Source organism: Sus scrofa, chromosome X, assembly GCF_000003025.6.
Source record: "Sus scrofa isolate TJ Tabasco breed Duroc chromosome X, Sscrofa11.1, whole genome shotgun sequence".
NCBI lineage: Eukaryota > Metazoa > Chordata > Mammalia > Artiodactyla > Suidae > Sus > Sus scrofa.
Window position 1 is genome coordinate 5,614,983 of NC_010461.5, and position 24,899 is coordinate 5,639,881.

General features: G+C 43.5%; 1 long non-coding RNA gene across 1 annotated transcript in view; it reads right to left on the reverse strand.

The window, feature by feature from the left end:
- LOC110257727 overlaps positions 1-24,899 on the reverse strand; it is a 62,244-nt gene that overhangs the window by 11,550 nt on the left and 25,795 nt on the right. The gene's annotated exons all lie outside the window — the stretch shown is intronic.

The window sequence follows — 24,899 nt, forward strand, 5'->3', positions numbered from 1 at the left end:
TCAGAGGCGACAGCAATGTAAGGCTTCCAGAAACATAAAATACCCATATACATGACCCCCGAAGAACACAGTGATTTTCCAGGAGCCAACTCCAAGGAAACAGAGGTCTGTCATGTACCCAGCAAAGAATTCAAAACACTTGTTTTAAGGAAGGTCAGTAAGCTACCAAAAAAAAAAAAAAGCAGAGAAAGATATGATGTCATGAAATCAGGAAACAGTACACAAATAAAATGAGAAATTCAACAGAGGGATAGAAACCATCAAACAAAGAGACAGTCCAGAGCGGAAGAACACAACGCAACGAGTGCCAACTGCGATGGAGAGCTCTCTCGTGGAAAAGCATTGAAACACCAAGAAGGAATAGCTGGTATTTTGAAGACCCTGCCTGTTTCAAGAAAGCAGCTTTCCTCATCCATGAATTGGGCTTACACTGGCATCCCTACTCCCTGCAAACCGAGACAACCCCCACGTGGAATGGAGCTGTGATAGGTGGAAAAACCAACCAAAGGCCTGACTAATGCCTATGTTGCAACTGTTTTCTTAGGTACAAAGTGAAATAGTTTGTATCCACATCCAATTTATATGCACGTATTTGTAAGATAGGTTTTCTGTGTGTGTGTGACCCTAAAAATATTTATGTGTTTAAACTATTATTGTATGTATATATACCCCCCAGCAAAAACAAGGTACATTTGCACATGAAATGAATTTCCAAAGAATATGGCTTTATCTTCTTTGGAAAGAATATGGTGTACTTACTTGTGCCATTCGTAAAAACACATGGATTTGTTCAATACGATCATTCAACAAATACTCCGTATCAGGCATGATTGCATGGGTGGAAAAAACAGACAAAAACATCTCCTTTCTTTTTTTTTTTTTTTTTTTGTCTTTTTGCTATTCCTTTCTTTTTTAAACTATCCTCCATCCTAGTAGAGATGGAGGAGAAACGGACAATATGCAAGATTACATTATCTATTGCTGCGTAACATTGCACAAGCTTAGTGGCTTAAGATATTACACATTTATAACCTCCCCATTGGGTGGGTCAGGAGTCTGAGTGTGGCTTAACTGCATCCTCTGATTCAGAGAGTCTCACAGGGCAGTGATTTCACCTGAGAGCCTCCTGGGAAGACTCTGCTCCCGTGGTTGCTGCTAGAAGTTGTCCGCCTGAGGGTTCTTGGATCTGGGGCCTCGGTTACTTGCTGCTGTTGATGGAAGACGACCCTCAGGTCCCTGTCACATGGGCCTCTCCAACAAGGCACCTTATGTGGTTTTAAGGGAGGATCTTCTAACATGATAGAGTCACAGTCTCTTGTAACCTGAGCAGAGAAGTGACAACCCTTCACCTTTGCTGAGCATTGTTTTGTTTTGTTTTTTTCTTTTTAGAAGTGAGTCACAGCCTGTACCAAAAGGATGGGATCATATAAGGTTATGAGCATCATGAGTCACCTTTAAAGTCTGTTTATCCCCACGGGGAGAACATGCAGGGCAGCGGGAGGCCGTGGGAAAAATGGGGTTTTACCAGGGTGTAGACACTGATGCCACAGCAACTTAGGAGCTGCAGCTCAGTATCCACAGAGTTGTGATGTGTACGGACCAAGTGTCTGCTCTACCACCACCCACCCTGTTCCCCAGAGACCACAACCTCCTTGTCTCACAGCCAAGGACAGCGGTATTACTTTTTCAGCACCCTGTGCTGCTCTCACACCCCACGCAGCCTGTCAAGACAGGTGTCATCTCTCCCTGTGTCACTCCTCCTTATACATTTTCTCCCACTTTTCTCTCCACCTCTCTTGCCCACTGAGACCCGCCTCTTCTACGAATCGTGGTCCTCTCTCCCGCTTTTGGCCAACAGCATCCCTACCACTATCAGTATCGTTACATTATTTAGTATCTGGGTAAGAGCATCTTTCATCCAATTCATTCCAGGGGACACAGAGTTGCTGCAACCACATTCAACTGCAAGGTGACTCTCCAACTCTTGACGCATGTGCTGAAAATGGCTGGAGGGGAAGGAAAGTCAGCGACCCTGAACACTGTTGAAGCTGTCGGCCACCCGGGGGCAAATCACGGTGGTGTCGTGGGGCTCCCCAGGCCTTTACAGAGCCCAGACACTATCTCACTACCTTGCTTCTCTTTCCACACCCCCGCTGTGCCTATGTTCATGCTTCCCTTTCTCTGGTTCTGGTCACTTGATCTCCCAAGAAGGCTGGGTCCGTTGGCTCATACGACCCACTGTCACAGTCAGTTTTAACTCCATGGAGCAATGCTTTCCCCAATCAATCTGTTTTTGAAAAGTCCCCCCTCCCCAGGATCCGGTGCTCCCCGGCCTCCACATCTGGACAGTTTCTTCTTTGCTGGCATACGAATAAACTAAAACTGCAAATGTATGAAGGCGTCCTCCACTTTCGTACTGAGACCATGTGAAAATGATCAAGGACAGCATCCTAAGGACACAAATTTTAAAATATGGCTAGGTCGTAAAGAAGCATCTTTAACTGTTTAAACAAATTAGAGATGACAGCTTAGTTTCTTAAAGCACTTTCAAGCCATGTGACCACGCTGGCCACAGGACAACGTTTTTTGAAGCAGAAGAAAAAAGTCATTATGATGCTCTTTCCCGAACAGGAGTTTTGTTGTTGATATTTGGGGGGAAATGTGTTCTCAGAAATTGCTAAAAACATTTTTCCAAGATTTGGTCTCTCCTCATGATCAAAACAGGTATGGCAATGTCTACTTCTGCCAGAAAAAAAAAAAAAATACACTATTTCCCCTCAGGTTTTGAAAGCCCTTGAAAACCTCTATAACCTGCCACTTTGTTTTTATAGCAGTCGAAGGTGACCTGGGACTTAGAGAAAAAGTAACCACGCAACACAACGGAAGGAATTCCATTGCAACGCTGCACACATTTTCCAAAAGCTCAACTTTCCCCCCTGGTGTAAATATAGCTTTTATCATGAAATTGAACAAACATTTTTCTAAATTTGGCTCCCAGGAGCAAGCCGACTCTGCACATTATGGAACATTTTATCCTCCAAAGATGGGCTGAAAGCTCTAAATTACTCATTATACGACTTAACAAAAGAAGCTCATCGTTAGTTAATTGGAGATAATATGGCCCTGTTCCCTGACGCAGATATATTAAAATTGCTGGTTATTTCTATAGTTAATCTCTTCTGGAAAAAATTCTCGGTCATAAAATTTATCTTCTTATGATAAGAAATGAGATAGCATGAAATAAATACTCGATTTGGAACTAAAAGGATGTAGAATACTCAAGAGGAAAGGATGATATTTTGGAAAAACTGGCACGATGTCAACTCTCCCAAATGGTATGCAAGCCAGTCAACTACAGAAAAATATTTTAATTAGTTGGACTTCACAGGGCCATGGGTGGGGTGAGACAAATGCTTAGGGTTCAAAATTCCCAGCAGAGCCCCACTCGCCTCATTCTGGTCCTGGCCCACTGGACATCTGAGCTCTACTCCCTGAAACTGCCTCTTCTCTAATTTTGAATGAGTCATTTAATTGCTCCCTAGTGTTTGGACTTCTAGACTCATATTTATTTTGCTCCCTGGATCTTTGGTTCAGTCCATTACAATTACAACGCAGATAGCAGGTTGCTACAGAGAGAGGTCTGCCTACGGGACACAAACGACGACCGTGGAACCCCGCTACGGCTATGAGGGGCTTTTACTCCGACGGGGAAGAGAAGACGTGCATTTCTTCTGCCTAAGAAAATCCTCGCCTGGCCCCTCCTCTGCCCTTCAACCTCGGGTGCTAATTCCTCATGCCCTCACTACATTGCCAATGTCATCCCGTCACCTGCTGTTTGCTTTCCAGTCACGACCACCACTCGTTTTCACATACAACATGAACACAAGCCCTGGGACGCCACTGGAGGCCGCCTAATTCACTGCAAACCCAGAACTTGAGGCATCAATGGATGTCTTTGACCTGAGGCTCTTTAGAGAACTGAACGCTCCCTCCTTCTTTTTTCTTTTTCTTTCTTTTTTCTTTTTTGGCCATGCCCGCAGCATGCAGACGTACTCTGGCCAGGGATGGAACCCATGCTGCAGCAGTAATAACACCAGATCCTTAACCCACTGGGCCACCAGGGAACTCCATGAACACCGTTTCTTTCCCAAGCATTTCTCCTCAGTGTCATTATGGCTTGCCTCCGGCATTTCTGATCCCTTCTCTACTACTGCAGCAGCAGCTCATTACCCTATCACCTGCCTCCTAAATACTGCCACTGATTATAAGCAGGACCCCCTCCTCTTGTTGCTGTGTGGCAGCACCCTGGTCAATCCCAGGAACTGGCAAGTCTACTTCCTATGCACACATCACTGACGTCACAATCTGTATCCATGGCCAAACCCTTTCCACTGCGAACTGTACCATTTTTATCTCTTCAGATACCACTAGTCCATTATAAAGTTTCCGAGCATTGTGAATACACAGATGAACCAGATGACTGTGGACCTCAGATTGCAACCTAGTGGAGGAGGCGGATCAGTTCCAAAACAACTTACAACGCAAGATGTGTTATAACTGAAGCATAAATCTGGAGCTCTAGGGCAATGCTGCTCAAACTTCAGGGTGCAACCAAAACACCTGGGCATCTTGTCAAAATGAAGATGCTGATTCTGAAGGCAGGGTCTTCAGGTGGTCCGAGGACTCTGCATTGCTACCAGCCTCCGAAGGGGTGATGCAGCTTCCGTGGAGCACACTTTGAGTAGCCAGGTTTGGGGACGCGTCCCCAGCTCTAACGGAATCTATGAAGTCAAGGAAGTGATGCCTGAGCTACGCCTTGAGGACACGCTGAACAAACGGGACTGGGAGAGACAGTCTGGGAAGGGAAGAGTGTGGTCAAAAGGCAGACACGTGAGAGCCTAGTGACGGGGAGAACTGTGCCTGGAGCCCAGGGCAGCAGAGGCAGAAGAGCCATGTGGGTGGAGGGGGTGTGGAGGAGGTGGACCCAGAACATGAGAAGACAGGTGATGAAGGGGCCTGTTGCATGTCCTAGAGGGAAGATGCCCAGAATGCAAAGACAGGCACAGCTGGAGAGGGGAGCATGGCAAACCAAGCAGCAAGAGGGCCATCTGGCCTGGAGCCCTCAGGGGCACAGGGCACTTGCTTCCAGTATCCAGGCCCCTCCCCACAGGCAGTTCGTTGCCAGGCCTTGTTCCACCTAAGGGGCCCCTGAAAGCATGGCTACCATGTCTGGGGTTTCTTTTTATGGATGGCGTGAACTATTTCCTTAAAATGCTGACTTGCTCAAGACGATACTTCAGTGACTAAAGATTACTGTGATATGTTCCCAAATAGGGGTGACTAAAAACAAGTCACCAAATAAAAACTTTTTAAATTAAAATTTTATTTTATTTTTGCTTTTTTTAGGGTCACACCCATGGCATACGGAAGTTCCCATGTTACAGGTTGAATTGAAGCAGCAGCTACCAGCCCATACCACAGCCACAGCCATGCCAGATGCAAGACCCATCTTTAACCTATACCATAGCTCACAGTGACACCAGATCCTCGACCCACTGAGCGAGGCCAGGGATAGAACCCGCATCCTCATGGATACTAGCTGGGTTCGTAACCCACTGAGCCACAACAGAAACCTCCATAAAAAAAAAATTATAAAAGGAAATGAATCACCAAAACATACAAATTTACCCCAAAACAAGCAACCTCTGCTAGTGAGTGAATGAATGAATGAATGACCTAGGAAGGTACTTTGGGTCAGAACTTGGTAGAGAAGAATCAGCACTGTTTAAAGCAGTGTTTTCCAACAGAAATGTCCTGTGAGCAACATAGGTGATTTTAAAGTTTCTAGTAACCATGTTTAAAAGCCAAAAGAAACATGTAAATATGTTTTCTGTAACCCACTATATCTGCCACCATCTCATTTCAACATGGACCTGATATAAAAGGCGACTGGCAGTGCAGACTTCTTTCCTACCAGGTCTCGGGGGTCCACGAGAGTATTGCGCGCTGAAGCCACATCAAAATTCAGACTCGCCCTTTGTCACGTGCTTGGGAGCCTCATACGGCCGGTGGCTGGACAGCTCGGGTTTAAAGGATGTGCAACGTGGAGTTCCCACGGTGGCACAGCAGAAACGAATCCAACTAGGAACCATGAGGTTGCAGGTTCGATCCCTGGCCTCACTCTGTGGGTTAAGGATCCGGCGTTGCGGTGAGCAGTAGTGTAGGTTGCAGACACAGCTCGGATACCGTGTCGCTGTGGCTCTGGCATAGGCCGGTGGCTACAGCTCCGATTAGACCCCTAGCCTAGGAACCTCCATATGCTGTGGGAACGGCTCAAGAAAAGGGCAAAAAGACAAAAAAAAAAAAAAAAAAAAAAAAAAAAAAAAAAAGGATGTGCAATGCAGGGAACTGTACCTAGGCTCTTGGGGCAGACCATAAGATAATGATCTCTGAGTGAAGAGAATTCAGGAAAGGGAATATTGTGTGTATGTGAATGACTGGGTCTCTGCTGTATGGCAGAAATTGGCACAACGCTGTAAATCAGCTATACTTTAATAAAAAACAATAAAAATAAAAATTGAAGTGTGCAGTGGACTCCTTAATGTGCATCAATCCCTCCCTCATTCGCTGTGTGGACTTGGTCAGGTGACTTTACGTGTCTGACACCCTCATGCCTCACCTAACCCTGGAACAGACAGATGAGATCCATATTCCCCAAACGGTAAAGCGCAGCACCTGAAGACACGGGATTGCAGCCAAAGGCATGAGTGGTGCGAGTGGGGCATGAACAAACAATGCGCCTATCATCCTGGACGGTTCAGTCTCAAAGGAGCACTATGAGTTCCCACTGCGGCATGGTGGGTTAAGAACCTGACCTTGGGGAGTTCCCGTCATGGCTCAGTGGTTAACGAATCTGACTAGGTACCATGAGGTTTCGGGTTTGATCCCTGGCCTTGCTCAGTGGGTTAAGGATCCGGCGATGCTGTGAGCTGTGGTGTAGGTCACAGATGGGTCTCAGATCTGGAGTTGCTGTGGCTCTGGCGTGGGCCAGCAGCAACAGCTCCGATTGGACCCTAGCCTGGGAACCTTCATATGCTGCAGGAGCGGCGCTAGAAAAGGCAAAAAAAAAAAAAAAAAAAAAAAAAAAAAAAAAAAAAAAAAACCCAAACACAAGAATCTGACCTTGGGTTGCTGTGGAGGAAAGGGTTCAATTCCCAGCCCAGCCCAGTGGGTTAAAGGATCTGGTGTGGTGTAGGTCACAGCTGTGTCTTGGATTCAATCCCTGGCCCCCAAGAACTTCCATATGCTGAGGGCATGGCCATTGAAAAAAAAAAAAAGGAGCATGACAGGAAACATGATGCTAAGGTCGCTAAGGTCACTCAAACTCAACACTTGTCTGCTATCTGTGGGGGGTGGGGGAGTTATTCTTTGGTTTGGGGGTTGGGGGCTTTTGTTTATGGTTTTGGGGAGGGGGAGGGTTGGTTTTTTTTTAACAATTCCACAAATGGAAGCAGAAATAAAGCAGTAGGGAGTTCCCGTCATGGCGCAGCAAAAACGAATCCAACTAGGAACCATGAGGTTGCGGGTTCGATCCCTGGCCTTGCCCAGTGGGTTAAGGATCCCACGTTGCTGTGGCTCTGGCGTAGGCCGGTGGCTACAGCTCCAATTAGACCCCTAGCCTGGGAACCTCCATATGCCGCGGGAGCGGCTAAAGAAAAAGGCAAAAAGACAAAAAAAAAAAAAAAAAAAAAGAAAAGAAAAGAAAAGAAAGAAAGAAAAAAAGAAAGCAATAGCTTGTGCATTATTCACTTGATTGGAACAGGCACTGCATTCAGATGGCAGAGGAACAAGTCTAAACACAAGCGCCTGTCTCTGCGCTATTTAAAGTTAATTGAGCCTCAATCACATCTTCAAGCACAGACAAACACAGGGGTGACACACTGAAAACTGCTTTAAACTAAGGTTAGCTCCACTGCTTTAGAGAATGACAAGAGTCCACCCATCCTTTCTTCTTTTCTTCCAAAGATCGGCAAAATATCCTTGATAGCTCAGCTGCTTAAGGAAACTCTTTTCTATTTGTTTCATTTTTTTTTTTCCACTTTAAGGTTGAGCCAATCTATGAATGAGCTGGAGGCCAGGTTCCATATGCGGTTGTGTAAGCCTGCTGTCTGGCATGGCCCCAGCACACAGCTGGCACTCAGTGTATGCTTATCAAGTACAAGAGACAGCCTGCAGGCCTCGCCATGGGTCCTTCAATAGACTGACTGCATGTGGCAAATAATAACACCCACACAGCGCTCCCGGAAGAGGGGCTGTGCACTCAGGTCGTCTCTGCCATCCCAGGTGGGGATGGATGGCAGGAGGGAGAAGGCAGCTGGCCCAGGCTCCACAGGAGGCTCCCAGGTGGTCCATGTCCATGTCCACCACCCAGAAGGCACTTAGACAGAAGGGACCCTCTTTATCTTTCTCCCCAAGCCCTGCGCCAGACAGCGAGACACTTCTTTCCTATCTGAATGAATGTCTTTCTTGTCAGTGTATCTTATTTCACTTATCTATCTATCTTTCAATACATATCCCCACTCGCGGCACCTGCCGCCCCCACGGCTCCCATAGTGGCACAGAGGCCTCTGGACGAGGTTACAGGGAGGGGCCGGTGCTGGGTCAGGGATGCGGAGACGTGCTCTGGGGACAGCTGTAACCCCAAGGTTCTGCTCCTCCCTCGCCATCCCCACGTGCTGCCCCTCCTGCAAGCTCCTCCGCCCTAGGCTGTCACCCCCAGCCTCTAGGGTGCCTCCAGCATGGAGGTGGTACTGAGCCTTCGTGCATCTTTTTCAGAAGCGAGGCAGGAAGTGTGCATCCCCAGAGCCAGGTCCTCCTGGAGTGGGTGTCGCTCCTCAAGGGCGATTTCCTCCTCAGCACCTCTGTGTCCCCAGCACTGAGCAGCCAGCACATGCTCCATGGGCTAGGCCGTCCCCCACCAACTCCCCTTCACAGCTCGGTGCTACTTCCTGATGTTGCTTCCTCTGCTGTCCCCCCATGTAATTTTACACAGTGCTCCAATGTGATGATGACACACAGGCTGCCTCACAGTTTTAGTAGGTGTGTGTGTGTGTGTGTGTGTACGCACACACAGGTGCTATTTCGCTTGTCTTCCACCTCCCACCCACACGACTCCTTTCCCACCCACTCTGCTGCCACTGCCCTCCCTCATATCCCAGGTGAAGAATTTAGACTATATTCCTTCACACCTTTCTTCATACTTAATCACACACACACACACACACAGACTTCTGTCCTTGCTTTATAAAAATGGAATATTAGGGAGTTCCCTGGTAGCTCAGTAGGTTAAAGATCCAGTATTGCCACCACTATGGCTCTGGTTGCTGCTGTGGTGCAGGTTTGATCCCTGGCTCAGGGAACTTCTGCATGCCATGGGCATGGCCAAAAAAAAGAAAAGGTATATTCCATACATGTTTCTGCCTCTAGCTTTTCCCTCTCAACAATATGTTGTAGAAGTTCCTGATATATTCCATTCATCCTTTTGAATGGCTGCATGATATGATATGCCATGTTGCCAATACATTGTAATTAACTCAATAACTCCTCAGTTGAAGGGGCATTTACTTTGTTTCCGGCTTCTGGTCAGCTTGAACAATGGTTCAGTATACAGCCTAGAACACTGGTCCTAACTTACTGAGTTTTGTTTCTAGGGGATGGAGCTCCAAGGTTGGGTGCTTGGGTCAAAGAATATATATGTTATCTCCAAAATTTATAAATGCTTCCTGCAGCTCAATACCAAAAACAAAACAACTCATCAAAAAATGGGCAGATCTAAATAGACACTTCTCCAAATGCAGATGGCCAAAAGACACATGAAAAGATGTTCAACATCACTCATTATTAGAGAAATGCAAATCAAAACCACTCTGAGGTACCACCTTACACCAGCCAGAATGGCCATCATCAAAAAGTCTACAAACAATAAATGCCGGAGAGGGTGTGGAGAAAAAGGAACCCTATTACACTGTTGGTGGGAATGTAAATTGGCGCAACCACTGTGGAAAACACTATGGAGATTCCTCAAAAAATGAAAAGTAGAATTACCATTTGATCTAGCAATCCCACTCCTGAGCATCTATCCAAAGAAAACCATGACTTAAAAAGGTGCCTGTACTCCAGTGTTCACTGCAGCACCATATACAATAGCCAAGACATGGAAGCAACCTAAAAACCCATTGACAGAGGAGTAGATAAAGAAGATGTGGTACATATACATAAAAGAATATTACTCATCCATTAAAAGGAAAGAAATAACGGCATTTGCAGCAACATGGATGGACATAGAAATTATCAGCTAAGTGAAGTTAGTCAGTGAAATACCAATGGCATATGCTCTCACTTACATGTGGAATCTAAAAAAAGGACACAATGAACTTCTTTGCACAATAGATACTGACTCAGAGATGGTGAAAAACTTATGGTTTCCAAACGATGCAGGTTGGGGGGGATGGGATGGGGGTTTGGGATGGAAACGCTATAAAATTGGGTTGTGATGATCGTTGTACAACTATAAATGTAATGAATTTCACTGAGTTAAAAAAAGAGTATAGATGTTTTCACATGTTAATAGTTATCAACATATTAATATCAAAAGGGCTATTCATGTTATCAGCAACATATGAAAGTCCCCATTTTTCCACATACCTCCAATAGGTGTTAGTGCTGTAACATTATTTAACAGCATTTCTGGACCTGAAGTAAATGTCAGGTGAGCAGTACACACCCACAGGACACCCCATTTTGCAGCAAACCACAAAGTCCTGCTCAAAGTGGCTACAGCAGGAACAAGAGATAAGACACTCTGCAGACCTGGTTTTGGACTCACACTCTACATCCTGACATGAGAACTTGACTAAGCCTCTTTCTACATGCGTTTAAAGGACACAAATACACACAGACGTATGCATTTTAGTATTAAAAGGCTGAGAGATTATGTGAATTTATCAGGTCAGCTATCAGGAAAGAATAGCAGAACGCTAAAGCCATGTTTCCCTGAAAGCATCTGGTCAACCTGGGGAATGGTAGTTTTTAATTTCTGACAGGATGCAAGAGATAGAAGATAAAACCCAGGGCTCGCCCAGGGTGGGAAACCTCCCAGAGGATACTTCTACTCAAATTTGGGCCTCCAAAGTGCTGCATCCTCAGCATAAGTTTGACACAAAATAGACTCTCACCAAATGGCACCATAAAACAACAGCAAGGACACCTTCCTGGGCCCTGAGAAAAGCAGCAAAGAAATAAATACTGAGAAGCTGTGATAAAAACTAGCACTCATGTGGATCTGAAACCCAAATTCCTATCATGTGGGAAGTTCAAAAAATGTTATCAATTTAGCTCAAGACAGAACCTTCAAAATTATCTGTGGTAAAGAGCGGGGCTGTCTGTTTCGTTTCCAATCCACGGGAACTTTTGTAAAATGCAATAAAAATTAATGACTCAAAAAAAGATATGAAAAAAAGGATAAGCACAGCACACTGATGCTGTCTACAGCAATGCCAAGTTACTATAAAATTTTCCAAATGTCAACCTCATTTTCCATACTTATTGTGCAAAGGTTATAAGCATTTTGCTGGGCAAGACCTAGTCCCAAGTGTCCGGCAAAACAAATACAATCCCTCTCTGGGGAACAGACTCTCCTCTTAAGCCTCAGGGAATCCTCACAATAATATTCCAAGGAAAAGGCACATTTCACAAGCAAAAGAAAATCAGCAAACACACAAGGTACCTAGGCACCATGAGGAGGAATTAGTTTTAAAGAGACCGAAAGTGAGACTTGCTAAAGCTTCAGATTCTGAAATTATCAGACACTGACTCTAAAACAAACTTGCTGATTATGTTTAAAGGATGAAATACAAGAGACTACTATAAAAGTGACCTAGTAGACTTGAAAAGAACAAAACAGCAATGGAAAATAAAATAATGGAAAATGAAAATTCCATAAACCCAAGTAGCCATAGATTAAACATGGCTGAAGAGACGACTGGTGACCCAAAGGATAGAGTGGATATTCTCCAGAAGGCAGCACAGCAAAACAAAGTGACACAAAAGATAAGAGAGAAGTTAAGCAACACAGAGGATGAAAAAGATATAAAATGTCCTCTCAGAGTCCCAGAAAAAAAGAAAGCAAATAGAGCAGAGGGACTAATATTTTAAAAGACTTTTTTTTTTCCAGAATGGGAAATCTACAAATTCAAGATTTCCTAGAAATCCTAAGGAAAATTCATAAATAAAAACACACACCTAGGAGTTCCCTGGTGGCTCAGAGGGTTAAGGATCTGGGGTTGTCACTTGCTGTGGCTCAGGCTGCTGCTGTGGCTTGGGTTCAATCCCTGGCCTAGAAACTTTTGTATGCCATGGGTGCGGCTTAAATAAAAGCACTCCTAAACAAGTCACGATAAAATTTGAGCACACCGAAGGCAACCTTAAAAAGAAAGGTTAAAAGAAAGATGGCTCTCAAAGGCGTAACAGGCTGACAGCTGGTTTCCAGGAACAAAGACCGAGGCAAGGCAAAAGGGAACTTATCCAAGGGGCACAGAGCAGAGCCCCTCCAGGTGAGTGGCGCCTCTACAGGCCAACACTTTAGTCTGTGAGAGACTGAGCCAGAGGACCCCACTGGGAGGCACCCACATGCCTATGGAAAGGGTGACATGACAGTGCAAAACAAATGATAATAATGAGATCGTACGTGACAGTCAACGCCTGTGGGCTGGAACGGCTACGCTTGGGGGCACTTCGCTATGCCGCAGTAGATCACAACTACAGTCAGCATCCACCTCCACTACCTGCCGGCAAACAGACTCACGACTCCGCAGCTTGGAAATGAAGACACAGCCCGGGCCGGGAGGGAGAGGCATGGACAGCCAAGGGCAGCCGGCCGTCAGTGGGGAAGGGAGGAGTTACCAAGATGTATGAGTTTGCCAAGGCTGCCAAAACAAAGCACCACAGATGGGGAGCTTCGCAAACGGTTTGCGTCACGGCTCTGCAGGCTGAGGTGGTTCCTCCCGTGGGCTGCGAGGGAAGGACTGCTCCAGGCCGTCCTCCCTGGCCTGCAGGTGGCCACCCTCCACGTCTCTGCACCTGCTCTTCCCTCTGTGTGTCTGTCTCTCGGGGCAAATTTCTCCTTGCACAAGGATACCAGTCACACTGGATGGGGATGGGGCCCCCCAAATGACCTCATTTCAGCTTGACTCCCTCCTGAAGACCCAATCTCCAAAAAAGGTCACATGCTGAGGGACCGGAGGGTGAGAACCTCAACATATGGATTTGGAGGAGACACAATTAAACTCCTAACACACAGTGAGGGCTATGTGGATACACACTGACTCTCTTTCAGACAAAGAGTCAGGGTTTCGTGCCAGCCCCAAATAATTCCTGCATATTGACTTGGTTCAAAGAGAGGTTATAACTGTGACATTCATTTGTCTGGTCTGTCAGTTAGGCCACTGTGAGGTCTGTTGTGGTCTGGAAGGGTTCTGTTAGGGTTTTGCTGTTTTGTTATCGATTTTAAGAAACCGTAATAAGAGGCAGAGCCTCCAAATACGTGCCTTGGTATGAGATCTCCCCCGTCTAACGTGGCACTCGGCGGGCTCCTCTCTCGGCAATGTTTACAGATGAACTTCTTAGTTCATCCTTGTGAATCACCCCCGAGCTAATTAACATCCCACATGGAAGCGGGGTCTCCATCGCCCGACAGCACACACTTCTCCACTGAACCTATCCACAAGGAAACATGCAGATAGCAAAATTATCCCAGGGGTCACAACCTAGGATACAGTCCCCAAACTCATAAACGACCACACCTCGCATGCCCACAACAGACGACACGGTGGACGTCATGCAAAGGAAGCAGGGGCTGTGCAAAATGTCCTTACTGAGGGCGGCCTGCACAGCGAGCTAGGACTTCACCTCCCTGGATGGAGGGGAGCAGCCTCCCGCAGGAACATGAGCAGGAATCAAGCTCACGTTCCAGAAACAGCTCTGTTTTCTTTAAACACGGGAACTATGTCTGCTCTAACGCTGTTCTGGTGCGTGCCTGTGTGCGCCTCATTCCACGCAGCCCTGGTTTGCCTTCACAAGAACAGAGTCCTTTCAACCAAAGACTGTGGGTTGAGACTAACCCCGAGGACATGTGGTAAACCAGGGACAAGCTGAGCGACACTGCAGATGTCTGTGGTGCTGAAGGCGAGCATTACATCAAGGCTGTCCAATTTCCACAGGGCCGGACTTTCCGGTACAAAGTCCAACAACGCAGTCACCTCGGCAGAAAACAGCACGGAAGGAGGAGAGAAAAGAGATGGAAACCAGTCTGTGAGACAGCACAGCATATTAAGTTCATTGAATAGTAACAAAAATTGCAACATTGTCTGAAGGCTATTAAAGATCCACATTGTGGGAGGGAAAAAAGAAACAACAATAAAAGAAGAATAGCATTATTTCAGGCACGGCAACATCCTGAAGCAATGAATGTTCAAAGTGGGATATATGTCATAATAATGAAAGCTATATTTAAATCAAAGGTTCTGAGCTAATGCCTGCCAAACTCCAGTGGAGGGCCAGTAAAATAAACTCCTAGAAAGAGAGTCCAAAAACAAAAACAGGGGGATGCTCTGGCTGGCAACAAATATTGCTCCTCAAAGAAACTGCCTGAGGTTTTATTCTATTTAACTGTGGGCTATGCTTTCTTGGTTCTCATTTGACAGCTTTCAAAGTGAGCCGGTTTTGCAAAACATCAAGGATGGGCTCCTGAAGAAGAAATGACCACTAGGCTTACAAACTCTGCCCCAACAAAGGACATGGTGAGATTCACCAGGGTATCAAATAAAGAGGCTTCCTCTCCACAGAGTCACTGACAAGACTAAGAGAGGGGAGCCAATGAGAGAAACAGACACAGCTGAACTTCTCTAAGCAAAACAGACACAGTTATAACTGAGAAAGAGGTGTTTTTACATAAGATTACTCCACATTTTCTTGTTGCTCTTAAGGCTATCTGTATCACTGTGCACAAATTCCAAGAATGTTTCCCTTGTTGGGGGAGAATCTGTTGTATTTCAACACTGATACATACCTGAAATGCAAGCAAGAGAAACTTAACAGGAATTAATTTCAATAACCCCATATAGTTAGAAGACGATTATTACAAAGATGTTAGCTATATATAACTCACACTCAGAAGCAGTCGTTCTTTTTATTTAAGTTACACTGGAGTATAGTTCACTTAGAGTAGCTTCAGGTGTACAGCAAAGTGAGTCAGTTGCACCTATGCGCACATCCACTCTTTCTCAGATTCTTCTCCCATACAGGTTACTAGAGAGTGTCGGGTAGACTCCCCATGTGCTGGACTTGTTACTCATCAGCTGTGTATACAGCAGTGTGTATATGCCACTGCTGGCCTCCCCATTTATCCCTCCCCCCAGTCTTTCCCCTTTAGCAAACCTAAGTTGGTTGGAAGCAGGAGTTCTTAATGTTTACTGTGTGCGATTCCCATGCAGGTGAGACAAATAACAAGCGAACCTAACTGCCAGGAGAGGCACGTTGGGGGACTTCCTACACCTTCTGTATGGGCAGCCCAAGCCAGCCTCTCACCAGGACAGCCAGTCAACAGATATTTATGGCAAGCCATGCCCGAACTATCGGGGCCACAGCAAGAAATAAAATAGTCAAAATGCTATGATGCCCGTCTGCCATCCACATTCTAGCAGGGACAGGGAGCTGACAAACAAGACAAGTAAAATATATCACATTTTAGATGTTGGTTCTCGGTTTCCTATGGTTGCTGTTAGAAATTACAAGTGTAGGAGTTCCCGTCGTGGCGCAGTGGTTAACAAATCCGACTAGGAACGATGAGGTTGCGGGTTCGGTCCCTGCCCTTGCTCAGTGGGTTGGCGATCCGGCGTTGCCGTGAGCTGTGGTGTAGGTTGCAGATGCGGCTCGGATCCCGCGTTGCTGTGGCTCTGGCGTAGGCTGGTGGCTACAGCTCCGATTGGACCCCTAGCCTGGGAACCTCCATATGCCGCAGGAGCGGCCCAAGAAATAGCAACAACAACAACAAAAGACAAAAGACAAAAAAAAAAAAAAAAGAAATTACAAGTGTAGTGATTTAGGACAATACAAATGTATTATTCTGTAGTTCTAGAAGTGAAAAGTCCAAAATTCTTCCTCGGATTTGGATAGATGATGTCTAAAGGGATACTTCGTATTTCAGTGAGAAATGAAAAAGTGTATTGCAACACCTCATGTGCCTCATCCGCTCTTGTTCAAGAAAACCAGCTACGACTATAACTAAAAATATGTCTAGGAGTTCCCACTGTAGCTCAGCGGGTTACAAACCTGACTAGTACCCATAAGGATGCAGGTTCAATCCCTGGCCTCGCTCTGTTGGTTAAGGATCCAGCGTTGCTGTGACTGTCATGTAGGCCAGCAGCTGTAGCTCTGATTCGACCCCTAGCCTGGGAACCTCCATATACCTCGGGCATGGCCCTAAATTTAAAAAAAAAAAAAAAAAAAAAAAAAAAAGAATCTGTCCAGACCATCTCCAGATTATCTGCAGATCTGTATTCTCTGGCCCACTTGTTCTAAAGATCTTAATTCTTTGAAATCACAAATAATCTGACCTCAGTTTCTCCAAGGTTTACCGATACTCTTGATTGCACTTCTGTGTTTCTTTGTTGCCTCCACTAGAACTATGAGACATCCTTGGACTCTGAAATGTTCATGAAAAATATTGTAGGACTGCAATGAGACCTTAACCCTCTTCAATGTAAATGGTCCAACCATGATGTTGCCGAGCCATTGCCTACCTTCTCTGCCACGATGTTTCACCCTCAATTGGCAGTTCATAAGCTCATTCCAGGGCAGACGCTCATTTGCTAGCAAGGATCTCAGAAGCAGTGAAACGTGTAGTCTGCACAGCTACAGGGTCAGCCATCCTTTCCAGAACCAGCTGGACACAATCTATGGGTATCCTGCTAACACTCCTGAACCAATGTAACCTCATTAACAGGATATTCTATAAAGGCTGCGCGTGGCTTTCCGACGCCATGTACCAGATTCTTGGATGAAATGGTCAAGCAGGGGCTACCCAAGTCAGACACTTGCCTGTAAGAAAATGTAGAGAAATTCTTTAACTCTGTGTTCTCTAACATCAAAATGATTCATGGAGAACATCCAGCTCAAAACACAGAAGGTAAAATATGAGTATAATTTCCCAGAGGGGATAGTTGAGTATTGCGGACAACAAAACATGACATGCAATTTTGTCATTAGTTTTCATTGCCGCTTCCTAAGAATCTGATTAACAGAGCAAACAAAAATTCACCTTGGAATGCCAGAAGAGAATACTTTCTCTAGTAGTACTTGCTTTTCTTGCGTGGTCCAGGTTTCTAAGGTCGGCCCATTCACACCTTCACACCCCTCACTCTTCCGCTTCCTTGCTGCTCCACCCGGCAGGCTGCTTTCCTTGATGAAAGTCTTGCTTACTTTTTGTACAAACTTGTGTTAAGGCTTACATACTTTGTCCAGGCTCTGAGCACTCTGCCCTAAGTCTGAATGTGTGCTACTCTGTTACAGAAATGCCAGAGCTTTTCCTGTCTCTGGGGGGGTCCTTGCTCATTGGGGGCTGAAAATGGATATTCCTGTTTCAGACACAAACCCTCAACAGGCATAAGAACAGAAGCTACGCCATGTCCTGGATAATGACATTAATTCATCCCAAATAACCATAGTTTCCTCCACTTCCAGGTGATAATAGTGGATTCTCAATTCAGCAGAGGAGACTCACTGGACTAAAGTGTATATCAGGGAATAAGAGATGAGAGTTAGCGGAAGAGGAGATGTAGCCTTGGGTCTAAATGAGGTGACAGGACAGAATCAAAACCTAATGGATGTCTTTCCACTAGAGACTGACTATAAAAACCTCCAACTAGAGGGAAGCATCCTATAACCATCTTCCTACACTTCTGAGTTGGGGGGGAATTACTCCCGGAAACAATCAGTCAAAATATGGATTACTGGCATGGTATGAGTATCCCAAAACAGAACAAAAATTCATCAGTCACAACAGAAGCAAATGTAAAATCATTCAATAAATTCTTCCAGAAGCTGACATGGAAAAAATTAGCCCTATTGAAGATAAGTCCATAAAAAATCTCAAGGGCCACAAATGAAAGTGTTCATATGAAAGAGATGACGGCACTCCAAAACAGACAATTCCTTAAAGATGAGTAGGTTCCTTTTATTATGTTTAACATAGATTTTTTTAAAAAAGAATAGAAACCACAACCAAAAAAGGACACTATATGAGGGGGAGGGAGTGGGATGAATTGGGAATTTGGGGTTAACAGATGCAGACTATTGCCTTTGGAATGGATAAGCAATGAGATCCTGCTGTGTAGCACTCGGAACTATATCTAGTCACTTACGATGGAGCATGATAATGTGAGAAAAAGGAATCTATACATGTATGTATAACTGGGTCACCTTGCTGTACAGTAGAAAATTGACAGAACACTGTAAACCAGCTATAATGAAAAAAAAATTACATATATATATAAATTGATTTCTAGAAAGAGAGAAAAAAAAGAACAAGATTATTTGAAAACCAAGTCAATTTCTAGAAATGAGAAAATAGAGCCAATGACAATTTAATGGAAAGAAGGTTGTCAGACAATCTTTCTGAAATAGGTAAAAATGACACTGTGTTTGGAACTGGTGGCCCTCTTCATTATATTGTATTATGTACCTAAAACAATAACTTATTTTGCCCTGGGTCATGCCCTAGCACCAAGACAGGACGACCTGAATACTGGGAAACCAAAAAGTAGAGCTCACTCGTCTTTCCAACTGTCACTAAAACATAATTTCTCTATGTTTCTTCCAGGTCTCCATTTATATTCTGTGATATGGGTGCTGCATTCAACATTATGGAAGCACAGAGTTCAGTCTTTTGGAGTATCTTTCAGAATCAGAGAGGAAACGAAGAAAACTAAGTCCTAGGGCTCTGGTGGGTTTTAGGGACTCAGGGATGTTCATTTGGACCGAGAGCACGCCTGAGTCTCTTCACCTCTTCTGAGATAATATAAATGCAAATGCTTGGTAAGTGGGGTACACTAACACATTCCCTATCGCTTCTAAATAGAATTTACATTTCTATGTCAATACAGAAACTAAACATTGCCCTTACAGTATAATTGTCTGCTGTGTGTGCCCTTCCCACAAGAAAGAATATTTATAAATTAGGAAATGAGACAGTTTTATAGAAATGAGATGGCCAAAACAACATCAAAGCAGAACAGCTGCAGGTACAGTAATAAAATTACAAATACTTATTGAGCACTGGGGCACATTCTCTGAGCATTAGAACTTCATGAACAATAAACATTTTGGTAAGCCACTGATAACTAAGTAGTATTCTATCTAAGCAAGAGTAAGTATTAAGTGCATATACAAAACCTACATTCTAAAAATAGTACTTCCAAATGTTAAGCTATGATTTTCTCCTACTCAGCTAAAATGTAACTCAACTTTCTGAAAATATACGCTAGACACTGGGCGTACAGTAATGGTCTCTTTTCCCTATTATACCTTCATCCTGATGAATTTCAAGTTAGCACAGGCACTTGGAGGGAGGATGACTTGTGGTTCACAAGACTTTACTGCTGCTATATTTACATGTATAAATGTAAATTTCCACTAGAAGGAACCTCCTGATGGGATTAATCATCCAAATTCCCATCAGAAATGCTTTCTGGTAAAAGCAGGACAAGAATAGCAGTGAAGGTCCCCTGAGGACTTGGTTGCCACTTCTAATGAAATGTCCTTTCATGCAGAAGGTGTTTCAGACAAAACCAGCAGAGCTAACTGTGCTTATTTTTCTGTGTAAAAGGAGGACAAAATAAGTCACTGTATTCTAAACACAGAAACTGACCAATCTGTTAAATCAGTAAAACACAGAAAGTTAATATGAACTGTGGATGAAGAATGCTAGATCGAAATAAAATTACAGTGTTCCTTTCAGATAAATTTGCCATCCCGAAACTACTCAATCAAGGGAAAGCACAAACCTTCTCGCCTGTCACTTTGTATCTCGTGTGTATTCACTGCTGGAAAGGATTCATAATCAAAGCATGGAGACAAAAGAAACTTTCTACCCTTCTACCTACCCCACCCCTCTTCATCAAAGGACACAAATATCCATACCAGAGAAACTTGACTCTCTCTGCCTCTTTCTGCCCCCATCCTTGGTCAGAGACAGAACACAGAACATCAACAAGAGGTTTAACTAGCAGAATTCCTTAAATCTTTATTCCAGCACCCCCAACAGCACCACAGCCAGGGGGACATCCCTTGAGAACAAGAAAGTCCATGGCAATTCCACCAATGTAAAAGTTCTTGCGAAGGAATTTCATTTTTTATAAATTGTGATTTATCTCAAAAAATTAATGCAAACTTTGTCTTTGACGACTTACCCAAGTCATTATAGGAGCCAAGTTTTAACATGGTACCTTTTAAGTTTTCACATAGTCAGGATGTTTTAAAGTGTCGTCATGCAAACCACAGACCCAGGTCTATGGAGAGATGAGTTGTTTCTCTCAGAGCTTTTCGGATCCTGGCACACTCCCCACACCTCTGAGGATAACCCACAGGTTGAGATATGAGGTTAATGGATCCTAAAGTCTGTTAGATCACTTGAATACGGATCTTAAAGTCTGCTAGATCACTTGAATACAGGTTCACAGCATTGAAATTCACCTTGACAACTGATCCAAGTGTAGAACTAAAGGAAAAAGTCAAATATCTTGCATAAAGTAGTAAAGAGAGAGGAAGTACGTGAAGAAGCTAAATCAGAGACTTTCCTTTTATGGTCATCATGTCCTTTACAAATCCTGGGCTGACATCCCATCTTGCCTACATCACACATTGCAATACGGAGCTACCTTTCATCTTTCAATTGTGATTAATAAACTCATGAAAGGCAGGGAGTGTGCCTTATAATTTTTTGAATGCCCTACCACATTTAGCAAAATAGATCATAAAGAATGTGTGATTAATAAAATGAAGGAAGGACAAACCAAGACAAGAAACCCTCTCGGAGATGTAGGCATACAAGAAGGCCTGAAACGGAGCGTGGATAGGAACACTGAGAAAAATTCCCCAGCAAACCAGGCTCAATCCTGAGCAAAGGATAATACCAGGAGCATCTGAAACTCCTGGTGCACTGAAGTTACACCATAGCAGCAACAGGAAAAAAAGCCCAACTCCTCTTCTGACTGACTCGACCCATACACTACTGGCCTAGCATTAGAAGATGCATGTCAGTCCCAAGCATAAATATTATTTGTCTCAGGCCCTGATTTTCTACACATTATGTCCAGTGTCCCATTTTTTAAAAAAGTGAAGCATACATAAAAAGGGAGAGAGGGGGACCTACACTTAAGAAAAAGAACAATCAAAATAACCAGATGAAAAAAAAATTACATGTTAGAACTATCAGACAGGAAATAGCTTTATGACCACATGTATTCATATGTACATATATGAATATCAGGGAATAACGATGACAGTATGTTAAAAGTACTAGTGGACTATGTGGAAAACATGCATGAAGAGAAGGAGGATTTGGCAGAGATGTGGAAACTCTTAGGCTCATATGGAAATGCTAGAGCTTGTTTTTAAAAGCAACGTAACTGACATGAAAGAAACCTTCACAGGGCCCATCAGCAGACTCAGCACAGCCAAGGCAAGAATTAGTGAATCTGAATATAGGTCAACAGAAATTACCCAAATAAAACACAGAGAAAGAAGAAAGGAGAAAGCAAAACAAAATGGAACAAAGCATCCAAGAGTGGTCAGACAATACCAAAAAATCTAAAAGAGGCGAATAAGACTAGAGATAAAACATAGCAAAATATTTACATGAAAAAATAATGACTGATGATTTTTAAAGTAATATAATATATAAAAACACCATTCCAATAAGTTCCACAAGTAAGTTAAGAACACATACACAGAAATCAGTTTCACTTCTTTTTTTTTTTTTTTTTTTTTTCCCCACTGTACAGCAAGGGGGTCAGGTTATCCTTACATGTATACATTGCAATTACAGTTTTTGCCCCACCCTTTCTTCTGTTGCAACATGAGTATCTAGACATAGTTCTCAATGCTATTCAGCGGGATCTCCTTGTAAATCTATTCTAGGTTGTGTCTGATAAGCCCAAGCTCCCGATCCCTCCCACTCCCTCCCCCTCCCATCAGGCAGCCACAAGTCTCTTCTCCAAGTCCATGATTTTCTTTTCTGAGGAGATGTTCATTTGTGCTGGATATTAGATTCCAGTTATAAGTGATATCATATGGTATTTGTCTTTGTCTTTCTGGCTCATTTCACTCAGGGTGAGATTCTCTAGTTCCATCCATGTTGCTACAAATGGCATTATGTCATCCTTTTTTATGGCTGAGTAGTATTCCATTGTGTATATATACCACATCTTCCGAATCCAATCATCTGTCGATGGACATTTGGATTGTTTCCATGTCCTGGCTATTGTGAATAGTGCTGCAATGAACATGCGGGTGCACGTGTCTCTTTTAAGTAGAGCTTTGTCCGGATAGATGCCCAAGAGTGGGACTGCAGGGTCATATGGAAGTTCTATGTTTAGCTTTCTAAGGTATCTCCAAACTGTTCTCCATAGTGGCTATACCAGTTTAAGATGATAGTTTCAAATGATGCAACTGACAAGGGCTTAACCTCTAAAATATACAAACAACTTATACAACTCAACAGCAAAAAAGCCCACGACACAACAGAAAAATGGGCAAAAGACCTAAATAGACATTTGTCCAAAGAAGATGTACAGACGGCCAACAAGCACTTGAAACAATGCTCAACATCCCTGATTATTAGAGAAATGCAAATCAAAACTACTATGAGGTACCACCTCACACCAGTCAGAATGGCCATCATTAATAAATCCACAAATAACAAATGCTGAGAGGGTGTAGGGAAAAGGGAACCCTCCTACACTGTTCATGGGAATGTAAATTGGTACAACTACTATGAAAAACAGTATGGAGGTACCTTAGAAAACTATATATAGTACTACCATACAACCCAGCAATTCCATTCTTGGGCATATATCCGGACAAAACTTTCCTTGAAAAGATGTATGCACCTGCATGTTCACTGTAGCACTATTCACATTAGCCAAGACAGAGCAACAACCTAAATGTCCACTGACAGATGAATGGATTAAGAAGACGTGGTACACATACACAATGGAATACCACTCAGCCATCGAAAAGAACAAAATAATGCCATTTGCAGCAACATGGATGCAACTAGAGACTCTCATGCTAAGCGGAGTAAGTCAGAAAGAGAAAGACAAATACCATATGCTATCACTTATATCTGGAATCTAATATATGGCACAAATGAACTTTTCCACAGAAAAGAAAATCATGGACATGGAGAACAGACTTGTGGTTGCTAAGAGGGAAGGGGAGGGAGTGGGATGGACTGGGAATTTGGGGTTAACAGATGTAAACTATTGCCTTTGAAATGGATAAGCAATGAGATCCTGGTGCGTAGCACAGGGAACTATATCTAGTCACTTATGACAGAGCATGATAATGTGAGAAAAAGAATGTATATGTGTATGAGTGACTAGGTCACTTTGCTGTACAGTATAAAATCAAAAGAAAGAGTGGGGGAAAAAATGTAATTGTAATGTATACATGTAAGGATAACCTGATCCCCTTGCTGTACAGTGGGAAAATAAAAAAATTATAAAAAAAATTAAAAAAATAAAAAATAAAATTGACATAACACTGTACACGAGCTATAATGGAGAAAAATAAAAATCATTAAATTAAAAATAAATAAATAATTAAAAATAAAATTGTTCCAAAAAGAATAAACCTAATCAAGGAAGTGAAAGACCCATACACTGAAAAGTATAAAACACTGATGAAGAAAGCTGAAAGTGATACAAATAAATGAAATAACATCCCAAACTCTTGGATTGGAAGAAATAATATTGTTAAAATGGCCATACTATGCAAAGCAATGGACAGATTTAATGGAACAGCTATTAAAATACTTGGGACGTTTCTGGAGTTCCCATCATGGCAAAGTGGAAACAAACCCGACTAGGAATCATGAGGTTGCAGGTTTGATGCCTGGCCTCACTCAGCAGGTTAAGGAACCAGTGTTTCTGTGGTGTAGGTTGCAGATACGGCTCAGATCTGGTATTGCTGTGGCTGTGGTGTAGGCCAGTGGCTATAGCTCCAACTGGACCCCTAGCCTGGGAACCTCCATATGCCACAGGTGTGCCCCTAAAAAGACAAATAAATAAATAAATAAATAAAATACTTGGGACGTTTTTCACAGAACTAGAACAAATAACCTTAAAATCATATGCAACCACCAAAGACCCTGAATTGCCAAAGCAATCCTGGGAAAAAAGAACAAAGCTGGAGCTATAACCCTCCCAAACTTCAGACTATACCACAAAGCCACAGGAATCAAAACCACGTAGTACTGGCACAAAAACAGACATATAGATCAATGGAACAGAATTGAGAACCCAGAAACAAATCCACACACTTATGGTCAATTAATCTCAGACAAAGGAAGCAAGAATACACAATGAAGAAAAGACAAGTCTCTTCAACAAGTGCTGCTGGGAAGACTGGACAACTACATAAAACAATGAGATTAGACCATTCCCTCACATCATATACAGAAGTAAACTCAAAGTGGATTAAAGACCTAAATGTAAGACTTCCTGAAACCATAAAACTCCTCGAAGAGAACACAGGCAGAAAATTTTCACATAAATTGGAGTAAT